Here is a 21917-nt window from a genome sequence, read left to right as displayed (position 1 = left end):
TGTAAGAGTTTAAAAGAGTGTAAAACTGACATAATTTCTTTCTTTAATGTTTGGAAAAATTCACCAGTGAAGCCATCTGGACTTAAAATTTTTGTTGTAGGAAAATGTTTAAATACCGACAAATTTTTCTAATAGATATAAGACTATTCTTTATATTGTCTACTGTAAAATTTGGCAAGTTGTGTTTTTCAATTAACTTGCCATTTCATCAAAATTTTTAAATTTATTGGCATAGAGTCATTAAAATATCCTCATAATACAGGTGCCTGGGTGGCTCAATTGGTTAAGTGTCCAACTTCAGCTCAGGTCATGATCTCACATTTTGTGAGTTCAAGCCCTGCATCAGGCCTTGTGCTGACAGCTCAGAGCCTGCTTTGGATTCTGTGTCTCCCTCTCCCTCTCTCTCTCTCTCTCTCTCTCTGCCCCTCTCCCACTCGTGTTGTGTGTGTGTGTCTCTCTCTCTCAAAAATATATAAACATTAAAAAAATTAAAAAGTAAAATATCCTCATAACATTTTAATTGTCTGTAGGATTTATAGTGATGACCTCTTGTTCCTGATATTGTTGATTTGTGCCCTTTCTTTCTTTCGTGATCATTCTTGGTCTTTATTATTCCTCCCTTCTATTTTATTAGGTTTGTTTTGCTAGGAGGTTTATTTTGATATCTTAAGTGATTTCTCAAACTTTCTTCTTTTTTAATGTATATATATGTCCATAAATTTTCCTCTAGAACTGTTTGGCTACGTCCCAAAATTTTAATATATTTAATTATTATTTAAAATATTTTCTGATATCAAGCATATTTTTCCTTTGAGTAATAGGTCATTTATAAATGTATTGCTTAATGTTGAAACATTTGGAGATTTTCAAGTTATCCTTTCGTTACTGATTTCTAGCCCAGTTCCATGGTCGTCTAAGATCGTACTCTGTATGATTCCCATTTTTTGACATTTTCCAGGACTTCCCTTGTGACGTGGTATAAAGTCAATTTTGGTAATTTTTCCAAGCACCTGAAAAGAATGTGTATTCTTAAGTTATTGGCTATATTGATGTACGTATAATATACAGTTTGATCATATTGGTTTAAATTCTCCCTATACTTATCGGAATTTTTTTTCCTGCTTTTCTATCAATTGCTAAGAGAAGAAGTTTCCCTCCCTCTATTTCTAGTTTGCTAAGAGTATTCACCACAAATGGGTTGGATTTTCTCAAATATTTTTTCTGCATCTATTGATTATGTGATTTTTATTCTTTAGCTTGTTGATATTATGGATGACACTAATCGGTTTTCAAATGTTGAGCCAGCCTTGTATACTTGGGATAAATCCCACTTGGTTGTGCTACATAATTCTTTTTATGTATAGTTGGATTTGATCTGCTAATATTTCGTTGAGAATTTTTGCATCTATGTACATGAGAGACGTTGAACTCTAGTTTTTTTTTCCTTGTACTGTCTCTTTAGTTTTGCTATTAGGATAATGTTGGTCTCATTTAATGATATAGAAAATAATCTCTCTGCTTCTATCTTCTGGAAGAGATTGTAGGGAATGGATATCATTTCTTCCTTAAGTTCTTTTTTTTAATGTTTTTTTTTAATCTTATTTTTGAGAGAGAGAGAGAGAGAGAGAGACAGAGTGCAAGCGCAGGGAGGTGTAGAGAGAGAGAGGGAGACACAGAATCCAAAGCAGGCTCCAGGCTCTGAGCTGTCAGCACAGAGCCCGACATGGGGCTCGAACTCACGGACAGTGAGATCATGGCCTGAGCCGAAGTCTGACGCTCAACCGACTGAGCCACCCAGGCACCCCATTAAATTCTTGGTAGAATTCACCAGGGAACCCGTCTGGGCCCGGTGCTTTTTGCTTGAGAAGGTTATTAATTAACAATTCAATTTCTTTAACAGATATAGGCCTATTCAAATTGTTTATTTTTCCTTGTGTGTGTTTTGGCAGATTGTCTCTTTCAAGAAATTTGCCCATTTTGTCTAGGTTGTCAAATTGTGGGCGTAGAGTTTTTCATCATAGTCCTTTATTATCCTTTTAATGTACACAAGATATTTCACAACGGTTTCTTTCCCCTTCTCCTTCCTGGAAGTCTGAGGGGATTTTTCTCTGATAGAAACTTTTGGAGCTATTGGAAGTAAAATTCACAGAAGTGTGAGGCTCCTCTATAACTGGGTCCCTCTGAAATTTTTAACTCTTAGACTTTCCATACGAAGCCTCACAAAATTCACCAGTTAGAGCTCGGGTTTTCCTACCGTGGCCCTGGTCCCGGCAGAGATTTCTGCTCAAGTAAGTTGTGATTACCGTATCTGCCTATCTGTCTTTCCAAGTCTCTCTGATATTGGGGACAGGAGCTTGCCCCGTCATGGATTTGGGAAAAGCTGTTGATTTTTTCAGTTTGTTCAGCTTTTTAGTTGTTTTGGGGATGAGGTTATGACTTCTCCGTTTCTTACATGCCAGACTGGTATCATCTTTATTTTTTAAAGATATTTTCACTTGTTTGCCAGTCATTTTACAGTGCTTCAAATATGTCATTTCATTGTTTTCTCATCCCCATCATTTCTATGGAAATATTCGATGTCAGTCTTATGTCTTAAAGACAGTATACAGTTGGGGTTTGATTTTTGAAAATCCAGTCAGATCATCTGTGTCTTAGAGTATTTAGATCATTTACATTCATGTTTTCTATGAGTCTCATGTATTCTTTATCTCTCTTTTCTTCTTTTCCTGTCTTCTTTGTAATTAATTGATTATGTTTAAATATTCCTTTGATAGTCACTAATGTCTTAATATCGATATTGTTTTTAAAATTTTTTTTCAACGTTTTTATTTTATTTTTGGGACAGAGAGAGACAGAGCATGAACGGGGGAGGGGCAGAGAGAGAGGGAGACACAGAATCGGAAACAGGCTCCAGGCTCTGAGCCATCAGCCCAGAGCCTGACGCGGGGCTCGAACTCCCGGACCGCGAGATCGTGACCTGGCTGAAGTCGGACGCTTAACCGACTCTGCCACCCAGGCGCCCCTCAATATTGTTTTTAAATACCTTTAGCAGTTGTTTTAGGGCAGAGATCAGCATATGGCCCATGGCCTGTTTTTTATGGCCCATGAAATAAGAATGGGTTTTGGGGGGTTTTTTAGTTTATTTATTTTGAGAGGGAGAGAGCATGAGCAGGGAACGGAAAGAAAGAGAGGGAGGGAGTGAAACCTAAGGAGGCTCCGCACTGTCAGTGCAAAACCCAACGCGAGGCTTGCACTCAACAGACCCTGTTGATCATGACCCTGAGATCATGACCAGAGCCGAAATCAAGAATCAAGACGCTTAACTGACTGAGCCACCCGAGCGCCTCAAGAATTCTTTTTCATAACACGTTATTTTGTAGAACAGTTTTAGATTTAAAGAAAATTATGAAGAAAGCATGGAGTTTCCACATACCCTGTGCTCAGTCTTCTCTATTATTAGCATCTTCCATTATAGTATGGTCCATTTGCTACAATTAATGAACCAATATGGATACATCATTATTAACTAAGGTCCATACTTAATTCAGACTTTCTTAGTTTGAAGAAATTGTGATCAGATGCAAATAACAAAAATTTACCATCTTAACCATTTTAAATGTTCAGTAGTGTTAAGTATATTCATATCACTGTGCAACTGGTCTCCAGAAGTCTTCTCATCTCGCAAAAGTGAAACTCTATACCCATTCAACAACATCTCCCCATGTTTCCCTCACCCATCCTCTGGCAACCACCATTTACTTTCTATTTTTGTGAATTTCACTACTCTAAATACCTCATGTATTGTGGAATCATATAATATCTATCTTTTCATGGCTGGTTTATTTCACTCAGCATGATGTCCTCAAGGTTCATCCATATTGTAGCAGATGTCACAATTTCCTTCTTTTTTATGCTTGAATAATATTCCACTGTTTGTATATTACCACATTTTGTTTATCCATCCATCCATCCACCCATCCAGCCAGCCATCGGTGAGTACTGGGGAGATTTCCTTAGTTTTTACCTAATGTCCTTTTGTCATTCCAGGATCCCATCCAAACGTAATCACGTTACATTTAATCATCATGTTTTCTCAGGCTCCTCTGGGCTGTGACAGTTTCTCAGACTTTCTTTTTTCTTTGTTCTCTCTTTTCTTCTTCACTTTTTCTGTTTGTTTGGAGTGTTTTGTTTTGTATTGTTTTGTTGTTGACCTTGACAATGTTAAGAGTGGCACTATGTCGACCTTGACAATAATGTTGACCTTGACAATGAAGAGTGCGCTAGCCAGATATTTTGTGTAACGTCCCTCTATTTGGATTTATCTGATGTTTTCCTCATGCCCTGATGGGGATTATGGGTTTTTTTTTGAAAGAAGACCACACAGATAAAATGTTATTTTAATCACATCACATCAAGACTACATACTATCAACATGACTTATCACTGTTTTTTTTTTTGTTTTTTTGTTTTTGTTTTTTTTTCAACGTTTATTTATTTTTGGGACAGAGAGAGACAGAGCATGAACGGGCGAGGGGCAGAGAGAGAGGGAGACACAGAACTGGAAACAGGCTCCAGGCTCTGAGCCATCAGCCCAGAGCCCGACGCGGGGCTCGAACTCACGGAGCGCGATATCGTGACCTGGCTGAAGTCGGACGCTTAACCGACTGCGCCACCCAGGCGCCCCGACTTATCACTGTTTAAATAGATCTTGATTACCTGGCTGACATAGTGTTTATCAGGTTTCTCTAATGTCGCCCTTTCATCCTTTTCCATACTGTATTATTTGGAAGAAAGTCGCCATGCCCAGCCCACACGTAAGGAGTGAGGAGCTATGCTCACCTTGAGAACAGAGTATCTACATAAATTATCTAGGATTCTTCTGCCTGGGAGATTTGTTAAGAATAGTTTTGGGGCGCCTGGGGGGCTCAGTTGGTTGAGCGTCCGATTTTGGCTCAGGTCATGATCTCACGGTTCCTGGGTTCAGGCCGTGTCGGGCTCTGTGCTGACAGTCCAGAGCCTGCTTCAGATTCTGTGTCTCCCTCTCTCTCTGCCCCTAACCGCACCCCCCCCACCCCTCCCCCCAACCTCGCCCCGGCTCACACTGTCTCTCTCTCTCAAGAATAAATAAACATTAACAAAATTTTATAATGAAAAATAAAAAAAGAACAGTTTTTACATTTTTCAAAAGCTGAAGAAGTCAAAAGAATAATAACATTTTATGATATATGAAAACGGTTTGAAATTCAGATTTCAGAGGCCACAAATAAAGTTTTGTTGGAACACAGCTATGCTCACTCATTTACACATTGTCTGTGGCTGCTCTTATATGACAACAGTAGAGTTGATTAGTTGCGACAGAGATTGTATGAACTTTGACATCTAAGGTAGTCACTATTCGGCCCTTTACGTGAAAATTGTGCCACCATTTGTTGTAAGGCTTATGACATGGATCTTTCACTTATAACGGTTTTCCTTCGAATAACATTACATCACTTTGCGATATAAACGTTAGAAACTTAACATCGTACAGTCCTCCAATATTTTGTGTCATTTTTAAAAGTTTATTTATTTTGAGAGAGAGAGAGAGCCTGTGCTCGCGTGAGAGTAGGGGAGGGGCAGAGAGAGAGGGAGAGAGAGAGAGACAGAGAGTGAATCCCCAGCAGGCAGTGCTCAGCTCAGAGCCTCCTTTGGGGCTCAGTCCTACGAACTGTGAGATCACGACCTGAGCCGAATTCAAGAGGTAGATGCTCAACCGAGTGAGACGTCCAGGCGCCCCACATTTTATTCTTTTTGATTTAAATAGTCAATTACCTATTAAACAAATTTTTAATTGAGAAGAATATTTTTTACATTTAACCCCATATTTTCCATTTGAGGTTCTATTCATTCCTCTGTGTAGATCCCAATTTCCATCCGGCATCACATCCCTTCCGCTTAAAAAAACGTTAACATTTGTTATAGTGCAGGTTGACTAATGATAAATCCCTTTATTTTTGTGAGTGTTGGAAAAAATCTTCTTTCACTTTAATTTTTAATCTATTTGCACTAAGCTGGGGAGCCTGGGTGGCTCAGTCAGGTAAGCGTCTAATTCTTGATTTCCGCTCAGGTCATGCTCTCACAGTTCCTGAGTTTGAGCCCTGCGTCGGGCTTTGCGCTGACAGCGCGGAGCCTGTTTGGGATTCTCTGTCTCCCTCTCTCTCTGCCCCTCCTGTGGTCTCTCTCTCTCTCAAAAAACAAAGAAATAAAACTTTAAGGAAAAGAGATATTTTCACTAAGCTTACAGATCTAGGTTGATAGTACCTCATTTACTCACAACTTAAAAAATTGTGTTCTATTTTCTTCCGGCTGTATAGTCTCTGACAGTAAGGCTGTGATCATTTTATCTTGGTCTGTCTGTACGGAATGTCCCTTTCCCCCCTCTAGCTTCCTTTAAGATCTTCTCATTGTCACCGACTTTCAGCAATTTGATTATGATGGACCTCGCTTTCATTTTGTGGTGAGCGTTGAGATTCTTGGATCTTTGGTTTCCTAGTTTGGGTCAAATTTGGGAAATGTTGAGTCCCTATTTTTCTGATTTCCCTCTCTTCCTGGACTTAACACTACAAGGGTGTTAGGGTACTTGATATCTTGTCATAGGTCGCTGGTTCTCTTCTGTTTTCGGTGTGCTTCTTTTCAGAAACGTTCTGCTGATGTGTCCTCAGATAGCTTCCAGTCTACTGATGGCCTCTTCTGCAATGTCTAAGATGCTGCTAATCCTATCTATTCAAGTCACATTTAGATTTTGCCTATTTTTCATCTCTTCAGTGTGTCAGTCATAGGGCTGTTTCTTTGGAGCGATGCGCCTCTTAAGATTTGTCTCTGTTTTTAATTTTTAGCGGTTTAACTACAATGTGAGTAAGTATGGTTTTATTGTAATTACCTTATTTATCTTGATTCTTATGTCAAGTATAGAAAATTTGGGGCTAGTAATATTGTTTCTGCCCCATTGTCTCTCCTCTTCTCCTTTTTTGGCCTCCAGAAACAGATGTTAGACCTTTTATTGTGTTGCATGTAACCGTAGCGCCATTTTCTGTGTTCTCCATTTTTTTCTTTCTTTTCCTGTCTGTGTTTCAATCTAGGTATTTCCTACTGAATTCTTTTCCGGTTCCCTAATTCTCACTTCTGCTCCGTCTGTCCTGCCTTTAGATCTGTGTAATAAATTCTTCATTTTAGTTACTGTATTTTTTCCATCCTAGGATTCCATTTGATTCTTTATTGTTCATTAAGCCCCCTTCTTTCATGAAACTCTACAGCTTTTCATCTGTTTTGTTATACGGTATGATCTTAGTTATTTTCAAACTGTGTCTTCATGGAAACAGCCAAGTTTGAGCATCAGAAGACCTTCCAGTCTACCTAATGCTTGACCACTGTAGTTTTGAGAAGCGAATGTATAAAGTAATTTAAAACAATGAGGCTTACGTCTGTGGTGTGTGTGTGTGTGTGTGTGTGTGTGTGTGTGTTTATTAAGGTGACAGTGGACAACTGAGTACTTGCTGATGGATGAATGACATTGGGTGGGTGCTGATGGATGAATGACAATGAAGATGTGTGTATATAAAGGCTAATCAATTCTGAACAATGATGAAAAGATTTTACAGTTGGAGCACCTGTCTGTTCAGTTGGCAGAACATGTGACTCTTGATCTTGGGGTTGTGAGTTCGAGCGCTGGGTGCAGCAATTACTTAAAATTAAAATCTTGGAAAAAAGAAGAAAAGGTTTTACAACTGACCTTTCTAACTACGAAGGTTTCTACATTTGATCTGAGCTTAAAACTGGAAAGAAAAAAAACCCTGATAACTCCAATATCTGGATCTCCTGGGAGATTGTATTTTATATGATCTGTCTCTCTCTTAGGTTTTAGGCATTAGTTCAGTTTCTTCGCATACATGATAATTAATTTTATTTAATGTGAAGCAATCTCAAATTTATAGCATGGTCCCAAATATAGTACAAAAACCCATATTCCTGACTCAGCTGAGGTATGTTGCCACCATCCCCCAAACGCTTCAACTCATGATTCCCATGAACAAAGACATCCTCCTGGATGACTACAATACCATCATCAAAATCAGGAAATTACCATTGGAACATTACTCCCATCTAACCCACACCCTCCATTCACCTTTCACCAGTGATCCCAATAATGCCCTTGCAGCAAAACCATCCAATACAGGATCACATGTTATACTTGGCTCTCAGATATCTCTAGTCTCCTTCAATATGGAACAGTGTTTCAGTCTTTTCTTAACTTTGAGGACACTCTTGTAGATTATAGGCCAGTTATTTTGTAGACGTTCCCTTAAGTTGGACTTGTCCAATGTTTCCTCATGACTAGATTTGGTTTGTGCACTTTATGTAGCAATGTCACAGAAGCGATGCTCTGTGTCTCTCTCATTGCCTCCTATTGGGTAGTGCACGATTGTAAGTTGTCCTATTACTGTGATGTTTATTTTGACCTCTTGATTAAGTTGGTGTCTGCCAGCCTTCTCCACTGTAAAGTTACCCTTCTCCCTTTGCAATTGATAAATATTTTGAAGGAAAGCACGTTGAGATTATGTCAACATCCCATTGCACAACAAACTTTCTGTATTTGCATTCAGTGTATCAGTATGGAGTCATGGATTCCCATTTTACTCGGTAAGTTATAATCTATTAATATCATTATTTATTTTGATGTTCCAAATAACCAGATCCTGCCAATGGAAGTCCCTTCCAGCTGGCTTCTGTATTCCTTTGACATGTCTCCATCATTCTTTGGATGCTTATTTTTAGAACAGCTTTATTGAGTATAATTCACATACCATACAATTCACCCATTTAAAGTGTACAATTCAGTGGTTTTTGGTACATTCACAGATGTGTGCGACCATTGCCGCTGTCAATTTTAGAACAGTTTCATTGTCTGAAAAGTAAACCTTGTAATCTTTAGCTATCATCCTCGTATCCTCCTGTCCCCACTTTAGCCCTAGGCAACCACTAATCTACTTTCCGTCTCTATATGTCTCCCTATTCTGGAACTTCATGTGAATGGGATCATATAACAGGTGGTGTTTTCTGGCTTTTTTCACTCAGCATAATGTTTTCAAGGCTCATCCAAGGTGTAGCATATAGAATTACGGTAAAACGTTGGATTGTGAGTAACTTGTTTGGCCGGTGTTCCACAAGACGAGCAAAACTTTCTAATAAATTTTAACTTGATAAACGAGCGACGTCTCACAATACGAGTAGCACGTGACACCAAATGTCACAACTGAGCCCGTGGTTCTACTCTCTCTCTTTCTCTCTCTCTCTCTCTGTCTGAGGGATTGTGGGTGATCGTCTCCCATGCTCAGATGCTCGGGTCTCAGGCCCAGGTGACCACCGATGAGCTGATGGATCCGCATCATGAGCAAAAAGCTCAAGAGGTTATGGAGGACTGCAGAGGAGGAAGGGAAAGGTGGAGGAATCCCTCACTTCAAATGAGATTAGGGAGATGTGTAAAATGTGGGCAACAGTGCAAAATTTTGTAGAAGATCACCATCCGAATAAGGCTGTAACAGTGCGAGCGATGAATCTGTTTAACGACAACGCAACGTCACATTTCTGTGAAATCCTCAAAAGGGGGCAAAAGCAAGTGTCATTGGATAGGTTCCTTGTTAAATTTCAGGAAAAGAGAAAGATTCCATGGAGCCCACAGATAGCAGCAATTCCGTGAGTGATAGTGAAAGTCATCCTCCACAATAACCTTCCTCTCCCTGGTCTCCCTCACACCAGCCACGAAGGTTTTCAAAGGTACGTGCGGGTGAATTTGTTTCTTTTTCTTTATATTTTGTATTTTCATCATTATTTTGTATTACATTACAGTATTGTAATCATTTTTTATATGAATATTTTTGGGTTGTGGAACGAATCATCTGAGTTTCCATTATTTCTTATTGGGAAATTTGCTTTGATATACAAGTGCTTTGCATTACAAGCGTGTTTCCGGAACAAATTATGCTCACAAACCAAGGTTTTAGTGTACTTCGTCCCTCTTTATGGCTGAATAATATTCCATTTTATGGATATACCATGTTTTGTTTGTTTTCATCAGTTCATGGGCATTTGAGTTGTTTTCACCTTTTGACTATTATGAACAGTGTCGCTATAAACATTCCGGCACAAGTCTTTGTGTGGATATGTGTTTTTATTTCTCTTGGGTATGCTTAGAAATAGAATTGCTGGGGGCGCCTGGGTGGCTCAGTCGGTTAAGCGGCCGACTTCGGCTCAGGTCACGATCTCGCGGTATGTGGGTTCGAGCCCCGCGTCGGGCTCTGTGCTGACTGCTCAGAGCCTGGAGCCTGTTTCAGATTCTGTGTCTCCCTCTCTCTCTGACCCTCCGCCGTTCATGCTCTGTCTCTCTCTGTCTCAAAAATAAATAAAGGTTAAAAAAAAAATTAAAAAAAAAAAAAGAAAAGAAATAGAATTGCTGGGGGGCACCTGGGTGGCTCAGTCAGTTGACCGACTTCAGCTCAGGTCATGATCTCACGGTTTGTGAGTTTGAGCCCCGCGTCGGGCTCTGTGCCGACAGCTCAGAGCCTGGAGACTGCTTCGGATTCTCTGTCTCCCTCTCTCTCTGCCCCTCCCCCACTCATGCTCTGTCTCTCTGTGTCTCAGAAATAAATACACATTAAAAAAAATTAAAAAAAAAGAAATAAAATTGCTGGATCATATGGTAACTCTATTTAATCATTTCTGAGTATTTTCTGCACAAGGTAAGTCAGGCTTGTCTTGTACTTTCCCTGCCCCAGCCCTGTAATCAGCCATTTCTCCAAGAAGTCCTGGTTTCTTCAGGCAGACAATGGTATTTAGAAATCAAGACTTCAGCATAGCATAACGTTTAGAGTTACCAAATCACTGTGTTGTAAGCCTGAAGCTAATGTTCACATTGTGTGTCAACTACACTTCAATTTAAAAAAAAAAAGAAAGAAAGAAAGAAAAGGGGCACCTGGGTGGCTCAGTCTGTTAAGCATCCGATTCTTGTTATAGGCTCAGGTCATGATCTCACGGTTCGATTCATGAGATCAAGCCCTGGGTCAGGCTCAGTGCTGACAGTGTGGAGCCTGCTTGGGATTCTCTCCCTCCCTCTCCCTCTGCTTCTCCCTCACTTGCTCTCTCTCTCTCTCTCTCTCTCTCTCAAAATCAACATTAAAAAAAAAAGAAATCAAGACATGGTGCTAGCTATGCTCGTTATCATTAAGATGTCACTGCTCCCCAAGCCCTCGCAGTAGATGAAGCTAGGAAATATACGCACGTATGTACATAAATGTGCAGACATCGACACATACACACAACATAAACACATATACACATTTACATCAACAATTATTTTTATATCTACTTACTTTGAAAATCACGAGATCTCACCAATATCTCCAATTCCAGTCTAACACCGTAGGGTTCATTCCAGTTTTCTTCCCTTCCATATTTGCAACACCCTTTGCCAACATGGAGAAACCTGCTTCATTCCCTCCACATATGTACTTACCGGATCGGTCCCACTGTGGGTAACCATGGCCCATTGCCACTGCTTGCCATGCAGACCCCTCCTCAGCCCTCCTGGGCTCCCACACCTGCCTCAGGCCACCCCCACCGTCCCTTCTCCCCTCTGGACATGTTTTTCACCCCCACAGGCTCTGACATCCAAGGCTTTGGATGCCCTGCCCCTCTCCAGCCCACCCCTGCAGATGCCCTTCTCATCCCCTGCGGACTCCACTTCCCAGTGCTTGGCCACTACCTTGGTCCAGTGACCCCTTCACGGCCTCAAGGTCCAACCAATCTCCCTCACTGAGATGGCTCCATGTGGATATCTTCCTTATCTCGTACGGGCTTTCACATCCCACAGCAGTGCCTTCCTCCTTGGATGCCCTCCTTTGTCTGCTTGAGCTCTGACATTCAGGAGAGGCCATCTGCTTACATGACTGAGCTTTGACTTTCTCCTCTCTCTCTCTCTTTCTCTCTCTCTCTGCACTCCCACCCCCAACACCCACCTGCTCTGCTCTGGCTGTCCCCCCAAGCAGGAAAGCCCTCCTTACTTCACTTGAGTTGTGAAACCATTGCCGGACACACCCCCACCCCACCCCCCACCAAGGGACATTCACCTTGGTCCACTTACCTAAAGGCTTCTGGACTGAACTGTGCTTAAAGGGAAGGGAATAGAAGGGAAGAGGAAAAGAAAGAGAGGGGCGAGGAGGAGGAGGAGGAGGAGGAAGACAGCTGCCTGGCAATTTTTTTTTTTTTAATTGAAAGGTGGACGTTGTGTGTGACAGGTGGTGGAGGGTCTGGTTGATGGCCTCTTCTCCCACAGAGAACTTCACTTCCTTCTCCAGACAGAGTCCCTTCCAGGGTCCCAACGGTAAGCCAGATCAGAGCAGGCTGAAGAGTGAGCCCAATGGCAGCAAAGACAGCCTTTGTAAGAAGTGTGCCCGGAAGGGAAGAGAGCGCCAGGAAGGTGATGTGGGGGCTCGGGAGAGCAGGGTGGTGAGAGACACCAGCACGCATATGTGGGCATATGTGGGCGGATGGGAAGGAGGCTCCACCATGGGATGTGTGGGCAGCCCCGGGAGAACCGGGGTGGGGAGCTGGGGCAGGAGTGCAGGGCCCCGAGCCTGGGGAGGCGGGCTTTGGCCAGGATGGGGTACCAACCGCCTCATAGGGTGAGGGGAGGAAACGCTAGCTCAGGCCTGCCAGGTGTATGGGACTTGGGCTGGGTCGCCGCCTGCATTTGTGTGCGTCTCCATGCGGCTCTTTCCCGGACTGGCTGAGGTGAGCTCACCGCAGAGAAGGGTAGCCCAGGGTGGGGGGGAAGGAGGGATAGGGAACCGGATGCAGTGGGGAGGGGGGGATATCGACCTAGCGTGGGGGGGGGTCAGTGAGGGCGGGGGAGTGTGGCGGCAGAGGGGAGCTCCAGGAGGGGAAGGACCTGGGGAGGGGGCATTATTAATTGGAAGGGGACTTGGAGGTCCCATCTCTTTGTCTAGACGGGGAGCACCTGAGAGCAGTGACTGTCCCTTCCCCTCTGATAATGGTCCCAGCGCAGAGCCTCCCTGTAGGAAGTGAAGAGGCAGCCTCTTTTCTCATTTTTTTTCCAGGGCGGGGGGAGGGGAGCAGTGTGAGCCCCAGATTTGCTGCTTCATGGCTGGTGTGGGGAAGTGAGGGTCCCTCCCCTCTGCCTCCCTCCCCTCCCCAGTTAGGCCTTTTGCCCCCCCAGAGATACTGGAGCAGACCAGTGTTCTGGGTAGGGGGTGAGAGAGGGGGTAGGGAAGGGGCTGGGGGCTTTCTCTCCCCCTCCCTCCATCCACCACGGGTCAGGCAGGGGTGGGGCGGGGGTGGGGGGGACCAGCAGCCCCAGGCTGGATTTGTTTCTCATTTTGCTCTTGGCTCTTCTGGTGGAAAAATCGAAGCTCTCCCTTTGGTACAGCTGAGGCCGAGAGGAGAAAGGCGAGCGTGGCTGGGAGGCTGTCCTGGCGGGGAAGTTGAGGGGCAGGCGGGGCCTGGCTGGGAGAGACTGTCCCCCCTTCTCAGCCCCCTCTGCTTCTACGTGGCTCTCCAGGCCCAGGCTTCAGTCCTCAAGGCTGAGGTGGAGGGGGCGGGGCCTGGGAGGAGGCCAGCACTGGCTTGGGTTCAGCCTCAGGCCCATAGCACCCTCTCCCCGGCTTGTCTCCAAAGCTGCCTCCAAAGGGTGACTTCAAGTCCCCTTGGTGTCCTAGAAGGAACCACTGGGAAGCTGCAGCAAAAGGGAGCTGAGTCAGGCTAGAACACGGCTTTTTCCTAAAGGGGAGGCAAGCTGTGTGCTCAGAGTGTTCCCCAGACAACCACCGGGCCCTTCCTGAACACTTGAGGACACGGGAAGCCTCTCTGTGCATTATCCAGGTCACGTTCACAGCCACCCTAAGCAGCAACAGCCATCCCCATTTTACAGGGGGAGGAAACTGAGGCTCTGAGAGGCCAAGGTTTGCAGAGCCTCTAAGTGGCAGAGTCAGGATTTGAACCCACTTGTGCCTGGCGCATTGGATGGTGTTCTTTCCTGGAAACACTGGCAAGCCTTCCTCCCCCGGGGCCCGGAGCCCCCTGAACGCCTCTTGGTGAGCTGCCCCATCAGGGAGAGAACCTTCAGGAATCTGAGAGGTGCTTGGAGCCATGTCCTTGCCTCAGCCCTGCCCCGCAGTCTCTCCCACCGTCCCCAGCACCTTCTTTGGCAGAGAGGAACCTGGGGAGATCTCCCACCCACCCCCACTCCATTTTTCCAGCCACTCCAGTCCCTCACCCAGGCCCCCTTTCCAGCCTGAGGGAAAGAGGAGCCCAGAGAGGAGCCCAACCACTTTCCCTCTGGAATCTGCTGCCTCGGCTTTCGGATGGAGAAACCATCTGGAGTGTATTACGGGCGGTGGAGAAAGCCGAGAGCAGGAAAATGTGAGTTGGCCCCTGAGACTCCCGTCTGCAGGAAGAAGGGGCTCAGTGCTCTTCAGAGGATGGGCCAGCAGCTGCCCCCACTTCCCCAGTCCCCGGAGGGGGCAGATAAGAGATGTGCCCCGGGGAGAGGGTGGCCTGGGGAGGACCGTGCCCAGGCCTCTGGACACCTCTGTGGAGCCCTGCTTGAACCTGCTTCTCTTACCTACCCTCCCATTTCACAGATGAAACGGAGGTCCAGAGAGGGATAGTAACTTCCCCCAGGATCACACAGCAAGTCAGGAGGAACCAGATCAGAGGGGTGAGGGCCCTCTAGGCTCTTCCTGGGGGGGGGGGGGGGGGAGGGGCGGGGCAGGAGGCCCTCCCCTGCACAGCCCCAGCTCCAGACGTGGCAGGGCCAGCAGGAGTGAGGTTTCTCTGCTCCCTCCCAAGTGCCGTGCTGGCGGCTCCCGAAATAAAAATCAAATGTGGGCTTGGCAGAGCGAGCGGGGTGGGAGAGCAGCCGGCAGCGAGTGGCGGCAACGCTGGGTTTCATTCTTTCCATTGTAACTTCACCTCCTAACCTCTGGCATTTTAATTATTCTCCTACCCGCTTGCTGCTGCTGCTGCTGGGGCCAGAGGGTGAGCTCACCCTTTCCTCCGGCCAGGGAGGGGGCGGCCGCTGCCGGGACCCCCAGCCTCCAGCCTGCTCCCGGGAAGCTGGGGGGCGGTGGGAGGGGGCGGCGCCAGGCAGGGGTCACAGGCCTAGAGGCTTCCTTCTGCCTCTGCCATCCCCGGCGGGGTGGGGGTGGGGGGTGCCCAGAAAGGGCCAGGCTCCCAGACATCCAGCCTGGCACCTAAGGTTCTATGTGTGAATCATTAGGTCCTCACATCCACTGCTCCATTTAACGGTGGCCACCGTCTTCCGCCAACGCGTTACAGGCCCACCGCCCACTTTGTGTGCCGCAGGCATGCTCAGTGTGTGCAGAGCGGGGCCTAGGACCCGGGGCCCCGGGGCTCCCAGTCTGCGCTCTTGCCAGACCCGGGAAGAGGGCAAGAACAGCTCAGGCCTGATCGTTTGCCTCATCGCCCCAGAGTGTCCATTCCCCCCCTCCCCCGATGGTAAGTGATTTAAAGCATTTTTTTTTTTCATATTAAAACACGCAAGGGCATAGTAGGGGGTAGGAAGCAAAGTGGCCTGTGAACGTTTTTTACAAGTTCCCAGGAGAGATCGCCACTTGGGGCTGCCCCCGGATGCCAGGGAACAGCATCCTCCCCCACCCCCCCGGGCCTGGCCGTGAAGGGGGATGACACATTGGGCTTATCTGTGTGTGGCTCGTTTAGTTGGGGCCCCGGACTGCTGCTGAAGATGCTGGAGGGTGACGGTGGGCAGCCTGGACCCATCCCGGGCTGCAGAGGCCCGGAGCTGGAGCCCTCTGCCGATTCTTGTGTCTCCCGGGGAGGTCGGTTTCCACGGGACACGTAGCACAGGCCCAGGGAAGCCTCCACTTGGAGCCCCAGGGCCCACCGAGGCCTCCTGCTTGACCGCCAGCTTCCGGAAACTTCCCCACCCCACCGCCTCCCTGCCTAGCCCTGGGAGGAAGCCCTCTGTCTTCCTCTTCCTTGCCCTGTCAGTCTCCCCTGAATGCATGTTCCATCAACGAGCAGCTCCTGGGCACCTACCCTGCCCGTGCCGTGCCTCGTCACGGGCAGTTAGGGTCTCTGCCCCAGTAGAGTTTCCAGAAGCAAGGAGCAAAGTGCAGTGCCCTCGGTGCAAACCTGAGCGTCGTGGTGGGGGCGCGCAAGGCTGCGGCAGCCCTGGGAAGGAAATTCCTGACCCAAGCTTGCTGAGCGGAGCATCAGGAAACGCGTCCCAGATTGAGTGCTAACTGGGAGGAGCCCCCGGGAAGAGCGTGGCTGGCCTCGGGAGCATCCCTGCGAAGGCCCAGTGATGAGAGAGAACCCAGTACGGAAGCTGCAGGTGTAGCAGAAGCTGCAGGTGCAGAAGCTGACAGGGGGCGGTGGGGGGGAGGGGTGAGGGAGGGGGAGATGCAGGGGCGCCTACGGTGGGGGGTGGGCAGGTAGGATGACACGATCAAATGGGTGCTTTGGGAAGATTTCTGGGTGACACGTGGAGGACTGGCTGGAGAGCGGTCAGAACGGAGGTGGGGAGGCGGCTCAGGAGGCTGCCACACAGGTCCGGGTGGGAGGTGACAGTGGCCAGGCCCAGGCCAGTGGCAGCAGGGTGGCAAGGGGTAGGTAGCCAGACTGGGCTTCAGGAGGCAGAAGTCACGGGACTTGGTGACAGATTGGCAGAGGGATAAGCGCTGGTGCCTGGGTTTCTGGTTTGACCATCTCGCCAGGGGCTTTACTGCCGAACGTGGTGACTTTGTGGCATCCGAGTGGATGGTTCCAGGTGGGCTGGATGCTTGAAGGGTCCCTGGAGACAGTGCAGAGAGAAGAGACCAGGCCCACACCCGAGGGAAGACGGAGGAGACAGAGCCCGCTAAGGAGCTGGAGAAGGAGTAGGACAAAGAGGCAGGCGGGAAACTGGGACAGGAAGGGGCCGCCAAAGCCCCCAAAGGAGGAGGCTTTCTAGAAGGCCAATGGCCAGAGGTGAAGCTGGCTGAGGCCCGAAAAGGGACATACGGTCTAGGGACCAAGAAGCCTTTGCCTTTTCCCTGACCCCAGCCTCCCCCAACTCTCTGTTCCACAGCCCCCCCATCCTAAACCCCACCACCCTCACCCTCCAATGCCCCCTCCCTCTTCCCCATGTGCCCTCTTTCCCCTCACTCTTTCTCTCTGACCCGAGGCTCAACATCTCTCTCAGAGAAACTCCACGCCGCCCTTACCCCACTTGGGTCCTGGCTGCCCTCCCTGGCTCCCGAAATCACCCTCCACCCCCACCATCACCACCACCAACATACACCATCACCTTCACCTCTCACCAGAGAGTCACCCAGATCCAGAAGCTGGGGCAGGGAGGAGCACACATCCCAATCTGACCTCCTGGGTAGCTCGTAGCCTCCTCGATTGAGCCCTAGGGTCAGGCTCTAGGCCAGCTCCAGGCCAGCCTGGCGCTCAGGGGCCTACAGCCTAAAGGAGAGAGAAGCAAGGGCCTGACAGGCCCGTGCCGATTGAGAGGAGAGGCCCAGAGAACAAGCTGTGGCTGTCTGGACCCAGCAGAGGGGCCCTCGTGGACTTCATGGAAAAGGTGACTCTGCCTGGGACCTTGAAGAACTAGCAGGATTTGGTCAAATGGCCATGGGAGCAGAAGGAACTACAGGAGGAGGGAAGGGTGAGAAAAGGTGTGCAGGTGGAAAGGGGTCCACATGTGCACAGCAGCCCGTAGCTCAGGGTGGCTGGTGGCCTCAAAGCAGGGAGGGGAGGGCAGGAGGCTTCAAGGTGAAGGGGCCAGATCACAGGGGCCTGGAGTGCCAAGGGAGAAGGTGTCAGACTTTGCTGCCTCTTGACCCGGGGCTTACCGATCTGGTGCTGTTTCCCTACTCATTCATTCATTCATTCATTCACTCATTCAGGAAATATCTGAGATCCTACTCTGTGCTAGGCAAGTGCTCAAGATACTGTGAGGGACAGAACAAAGTCCCTGACATCGCAGAGTTTAAATAAATTCCAGGAAGAGACACAGGCTATAATGCCATAAACAAATTAAGACTAAAAATTAAGATCATGATAGGGGTTGTGAGGAACATAATGACTGGCCAGTCTTTGAGGGTAGAGACTGTGACTGAGGGCTCCCTGTGGGCAGAGCCCGCATCTCCTCCATCGGACTGGGAGCCCTGCGCCTCTGAGGAAGGACAGAGAACGGAGCATCCGGGAACAAAAGCTGAGATTCTCAGTTCCCAGGAATGGCTGCTTCCCCAGCCCAAGGACCCTCTAGCAGGGCCCTCTGTGGCAGTGCCCACATGCTGACCACACCCCCACACCCCAGCCATCACAGTCCCTCTTCTTGGTGCCTGGTGGCATAGGAGGGCTGAGACCCATGAGCCGGAGCCCAGGCTATAGGAAGCAGGTGCAGCGGGTCCGGGAAGGTCTCTATAGACGGACCCGGGATCCGAGGGTGGCGGCAATCTTGGAAAGGAACCCCCCTTCCCAGCCAGGCCTGAGGGGGAGGGCTTCTTTCCCCCCTCCCCTCAAACTCCCACCCCATTAAACCCTTAAATTAACCTCAGCCCCACCCGAGCTGGAGAGAGTGCCCCAAAATAAATCTTAAATTACATGCTGCCTGGGGGCAACCACAGCTCTCCTTCCTCCCTCTCCAGCAAGCAGACCCGCCCCACACAATGCTGGGGGGGGGCCTCCTCCCCAAATGGCTATTTATACAGCTCCCCTTTTTGCTGTCTGGCCTGGTTGCCTTTGGGTGGGTGAGGCCCAAGCAGGCTACACGGCTCTCCTGGGAGGGTGAAGTGGGTGGGGGAGGCTGTGAGACTCTCCAGGGTCTGACCGGGCATGGGGACATCATTTATGGGCCCCATCAGGATACTCTGGGGCGCTGCTAACATTACACCCAGGCAGTGGCATATATCTGGATCATGGGCACAGCGGGCATCTGGTCACCTAGCAAAGGGGCCCAGACTGCAGTCTCCCAGAGCATGGCTTTCTCACGAATGAGAGAGAGAGAGAGAGAGAGAGAGAGAGAGAGAGAGAGAGAGTTGTCCTTGTTCCCTAGCTGCCCACTGAGCAGTTCTGAGGATGGGCACCCCTTCCTCCCCAACCCGGCAAGGACAAGGCTGCTCTGGCCCCAAGGACCCCAAGCACAGGGGGAGCCTGATGGGGGTGCTTGGCAAAGAGAGTGGGAAGCTGGATGCAGTCATTTTGAGACCCCAGGCCTAGGCCAAGGACCTCCCTGGAAAAGCCACCCACCATTCTGGGAACCCGGTCCCGAACTGGGGCCGCTCCCCTCGCGGAGTACAGAGGAGGGAGGGGAGGGCAGAGGCAAGAGAGAAGGAACTGGACAAGACAGTGGGAGACAGAGACTTGCACACACAGAGGAACAGAAATAAGGAAAGAGACAGACGCAAAGCACCAAGGTTTGGGACAACACGGAGGTTGCGAGGACATGGCCTCTCCTGGGTGGTGCCCGTGGGCCTGGACCCCTGTCCCCTGTCCCCTGGCTCCTGCTCTCCGGGAGGGCAGGTGTAGGGCCTCCAGGCCACCCCAGGAGAGAGACTCTCCCGCTGCTCCTCCATGCCCCACCCCTGCCCACACCCCCTCCCCCCCACCCCTACAACCTGCCCCTCAAGGGGCTTCGAGGGGGCTGAGGCTTCTCCTCCCTCTCCATTGCCCTGCGGGAGGGGGCAGCAGTGAGGTCAGAAGGCGTACAGGTAAACAGGTGGCCCCTCTTACTGGGGACTCAGCCCCAGAGGAGGGGAGGGGAGAGTTGCAGAGGAAGGGGGCGGAGGGGGGGTAAAGGAGCAGGAGAACCGGCCCGCGGAGGAGCTGGCTTCCAGGCCTGAGTCCTAGGAGGAGAGAGTGACATGGCCCAGGGATCCGGCAGTGGGTGTGGTACTACTGTGTCCAGAGGACAGGGGGAGGGGATAGAGGATCCCACCAAGGCTGCCGGGGACAGATGAGGACCCCTGCAGCACGGAGGGCAGCGAGTTACAACAGCCCTCCGCCCATACAGGTGGCGACGCGTCGCCTCCCTATTAAACTGGGTTATCCGTCCATTTACCAGGTCCCCAGGCCCGAAAACACAGTTTTGGGGGGGGGCCCCGGGGCGTCAGACCTGCCATTTAGCTGGAGGAGGCCACCCAAACCACCGCAGAGCCTCGAGTGGAGAAGCAGTGCCCAGCTCGCGGCAGGCACCGGCTCAGACACTTAGTGCTCTGTTTACCCTGGCACGGGCAGCTGGCACAGGTGGGGCTCTCCAGGGAGCGGCCAGAGGCGCGGCCAGCAGACGCACCTGGAGGCCAAAAACGGAGGCGAGGACTGCGGGGCTCGGGGAGAGGTGCCTGGAGGGACGTCTAGCCCAGCTGCAAACCTGGGCCTCGCTCTGCCCCCCCCTCCCCCCCAGAGCTCAGAGGCCTCTCAGCTGTCCTGCGAGAGACCATCACGCGGGGCCAGGCCAGGGGTGTGCGGCGGGAGAAACAGCAGCTCTGAGGATTCTGGAAGTCCCCTCCCAACCCGTCCCCAGGAAGCAGGGAGGCTGGAGGAGGTGGAGGAAGCCCCAGGACTTCGGAGCCCCGGGGTAGCGTGCCTGGACACCTCTAGGCTCCCCAGGTTCGAGGCACCACTGACCCTCCACACCCAAAGGCACATGTGGTTTCCCAAGCTTGAGAACGCACTGTCACAGCCTCCCGCCCTGCTGCTCACCACACAGACCCAGTGTCCACATTCTTTCTCCACCGCACAGACCCTACCCCCCCCCCAGCCCACCACACCCAACACACGCGGAATCTTCTACGACTCAGCTCACAAATACAGCTTATAGGTGTCAGACACACGATGCTCACCCCGACACCCCCTACCCCACATATAACCTACATTCCAGCAGCAAAGTCATATGCACACACACACACACACACACACCCTCCTCCCAGCGCCACGCCCCCAGGTGAACCAAGAGGGGTCTAACATTTCAGTCCCGTTCCCCCCCATCTCTATCCCCCTCCCACCTCCCTTCCCCACTCCCTCCGCACTCACTGTGTTCCCCCCCCCCCAACCTTCTGTCTCTGCCTCTTTGTCTCTGGGCGACCTCTTAGCTGGGCCCCTGGCCCTGGGACCTCACTTCTCTCCTCTCCCCCATCTGCACATGGGCTGCACATCTGGGCAGCTCCCTGCGGCTACCACTCCACCAGCCCGGTCTGGGGGCTCCAAAGGAAGGGGAACAGCAGCTGGCGGTGGCTCAGGGGGCCTCACTTCCCCCTGCTTGTCATCCACCGCCCCCCCCCATGGACCGCCCACCCCTCCCCATTCCAGGCTGAGTCATCCCCACATCTGGAGCCTCAGCACATCTGGAAGAGCTGAAGCCTGTGCAGCCAGCTCCACGTGGACACCCCTCCCCCAAACTGCATTTCACTCCCCCCCCCCCCGCCCCCGACAGAAGCTGGGGTCCGGCCCCTCCGTCCCCGCCCGGGGCCAGGGCCCAGATCACCTAGCAGGCAGGCCAGCACTCCAGTGCCAGCCTCTGCAATAGGACGTCCACTGACCACAGGACCTCTCCCAGGTGACGGTAACTTTGGCCACTTGGTGCCCACCCCACTGAGGGGGCAGAACAGCGCTGGCCTTGGGGGAGGCCAAGCCCCAGGCTGGGGGAGGCGGGCGAGCCAGGCAGTGAAGGAGGCAGTGGTTTGGCCCAGCAGGCAGAGGGAGTTTATCCTGGCGCGAGGCCCCAAAGCCAAACATCCTTCACTAACCTCGCAGACACATCAAAGCCAGCCAGGAAGGGGCCCTTCAGTAGAGGAAACCTGCAGTCCTGGCGGCCTAACAGCCTGGCTCCAGGCACAGGA

General features: G+C 49.9%; 1 long non-coding RNA gene and 2 other non-coding genes across 3 annotated transcripts; all 3 read left to right on the top strand.

Moving 5' to 3' along the window:
• The first annotated feature begins 7340 nt into the window (after positions 1–7340).
• Positions 7341–7420, top strand: LOC112855924 (small nucleolar RNA U2-19). The gene has a single exon (XR_003223064.1). It is a non-coding gene; the product is annotated as a small nucleolar RNA U2-19 (small nucleolar RNA).
• Positions 7421–7738: 318 nt separating this feature from the next.
• Positions 7739–7808, top strand: LOC112855916 (small nucleolar RNA U2-30). The gene has a single exon (XR_003223063.1). It is a non-coding gene; the product is annotated as a small nucleolar RNA U2-30 (small nucleolar RNA).
• Positions 7809–12710: 4902 nt separating this feature from the next.
• LOC147574275 (uncharacterized) lies at positions 12711–14767 on the top strand. Its single transcript, XR_015243724.1, has 3 exons — positions 12711–12822; positions 14307–14469; positions 14691–14767. It is a non-coding gene; the product is annotated as an uncharacterized LOC147574275 (long non-coding RNA).
• The last annotated feature ends 7150 nt before the right edge of the window (positions 14768–21917 follow it).

Source organism: Puma concolor, chromosome E1 (genome assembly GCF_028749965.1).
Source record: "Puma concolor isolate L17-30 chromosome E1, mPumCon1.1.hap2, whole genome shotgun sequence".
Taxonomy (NCBI): Eukaryota; Metazoa; Chordata; class Mammalia; order Carnivora; family Felidae; genus Puma; species Puma concolor.
The sequence above is the reverse complement of the archived record's forward strand: the minus strand, read 5'-3'. Positions and strand labels throughout refer to the sequence as shown.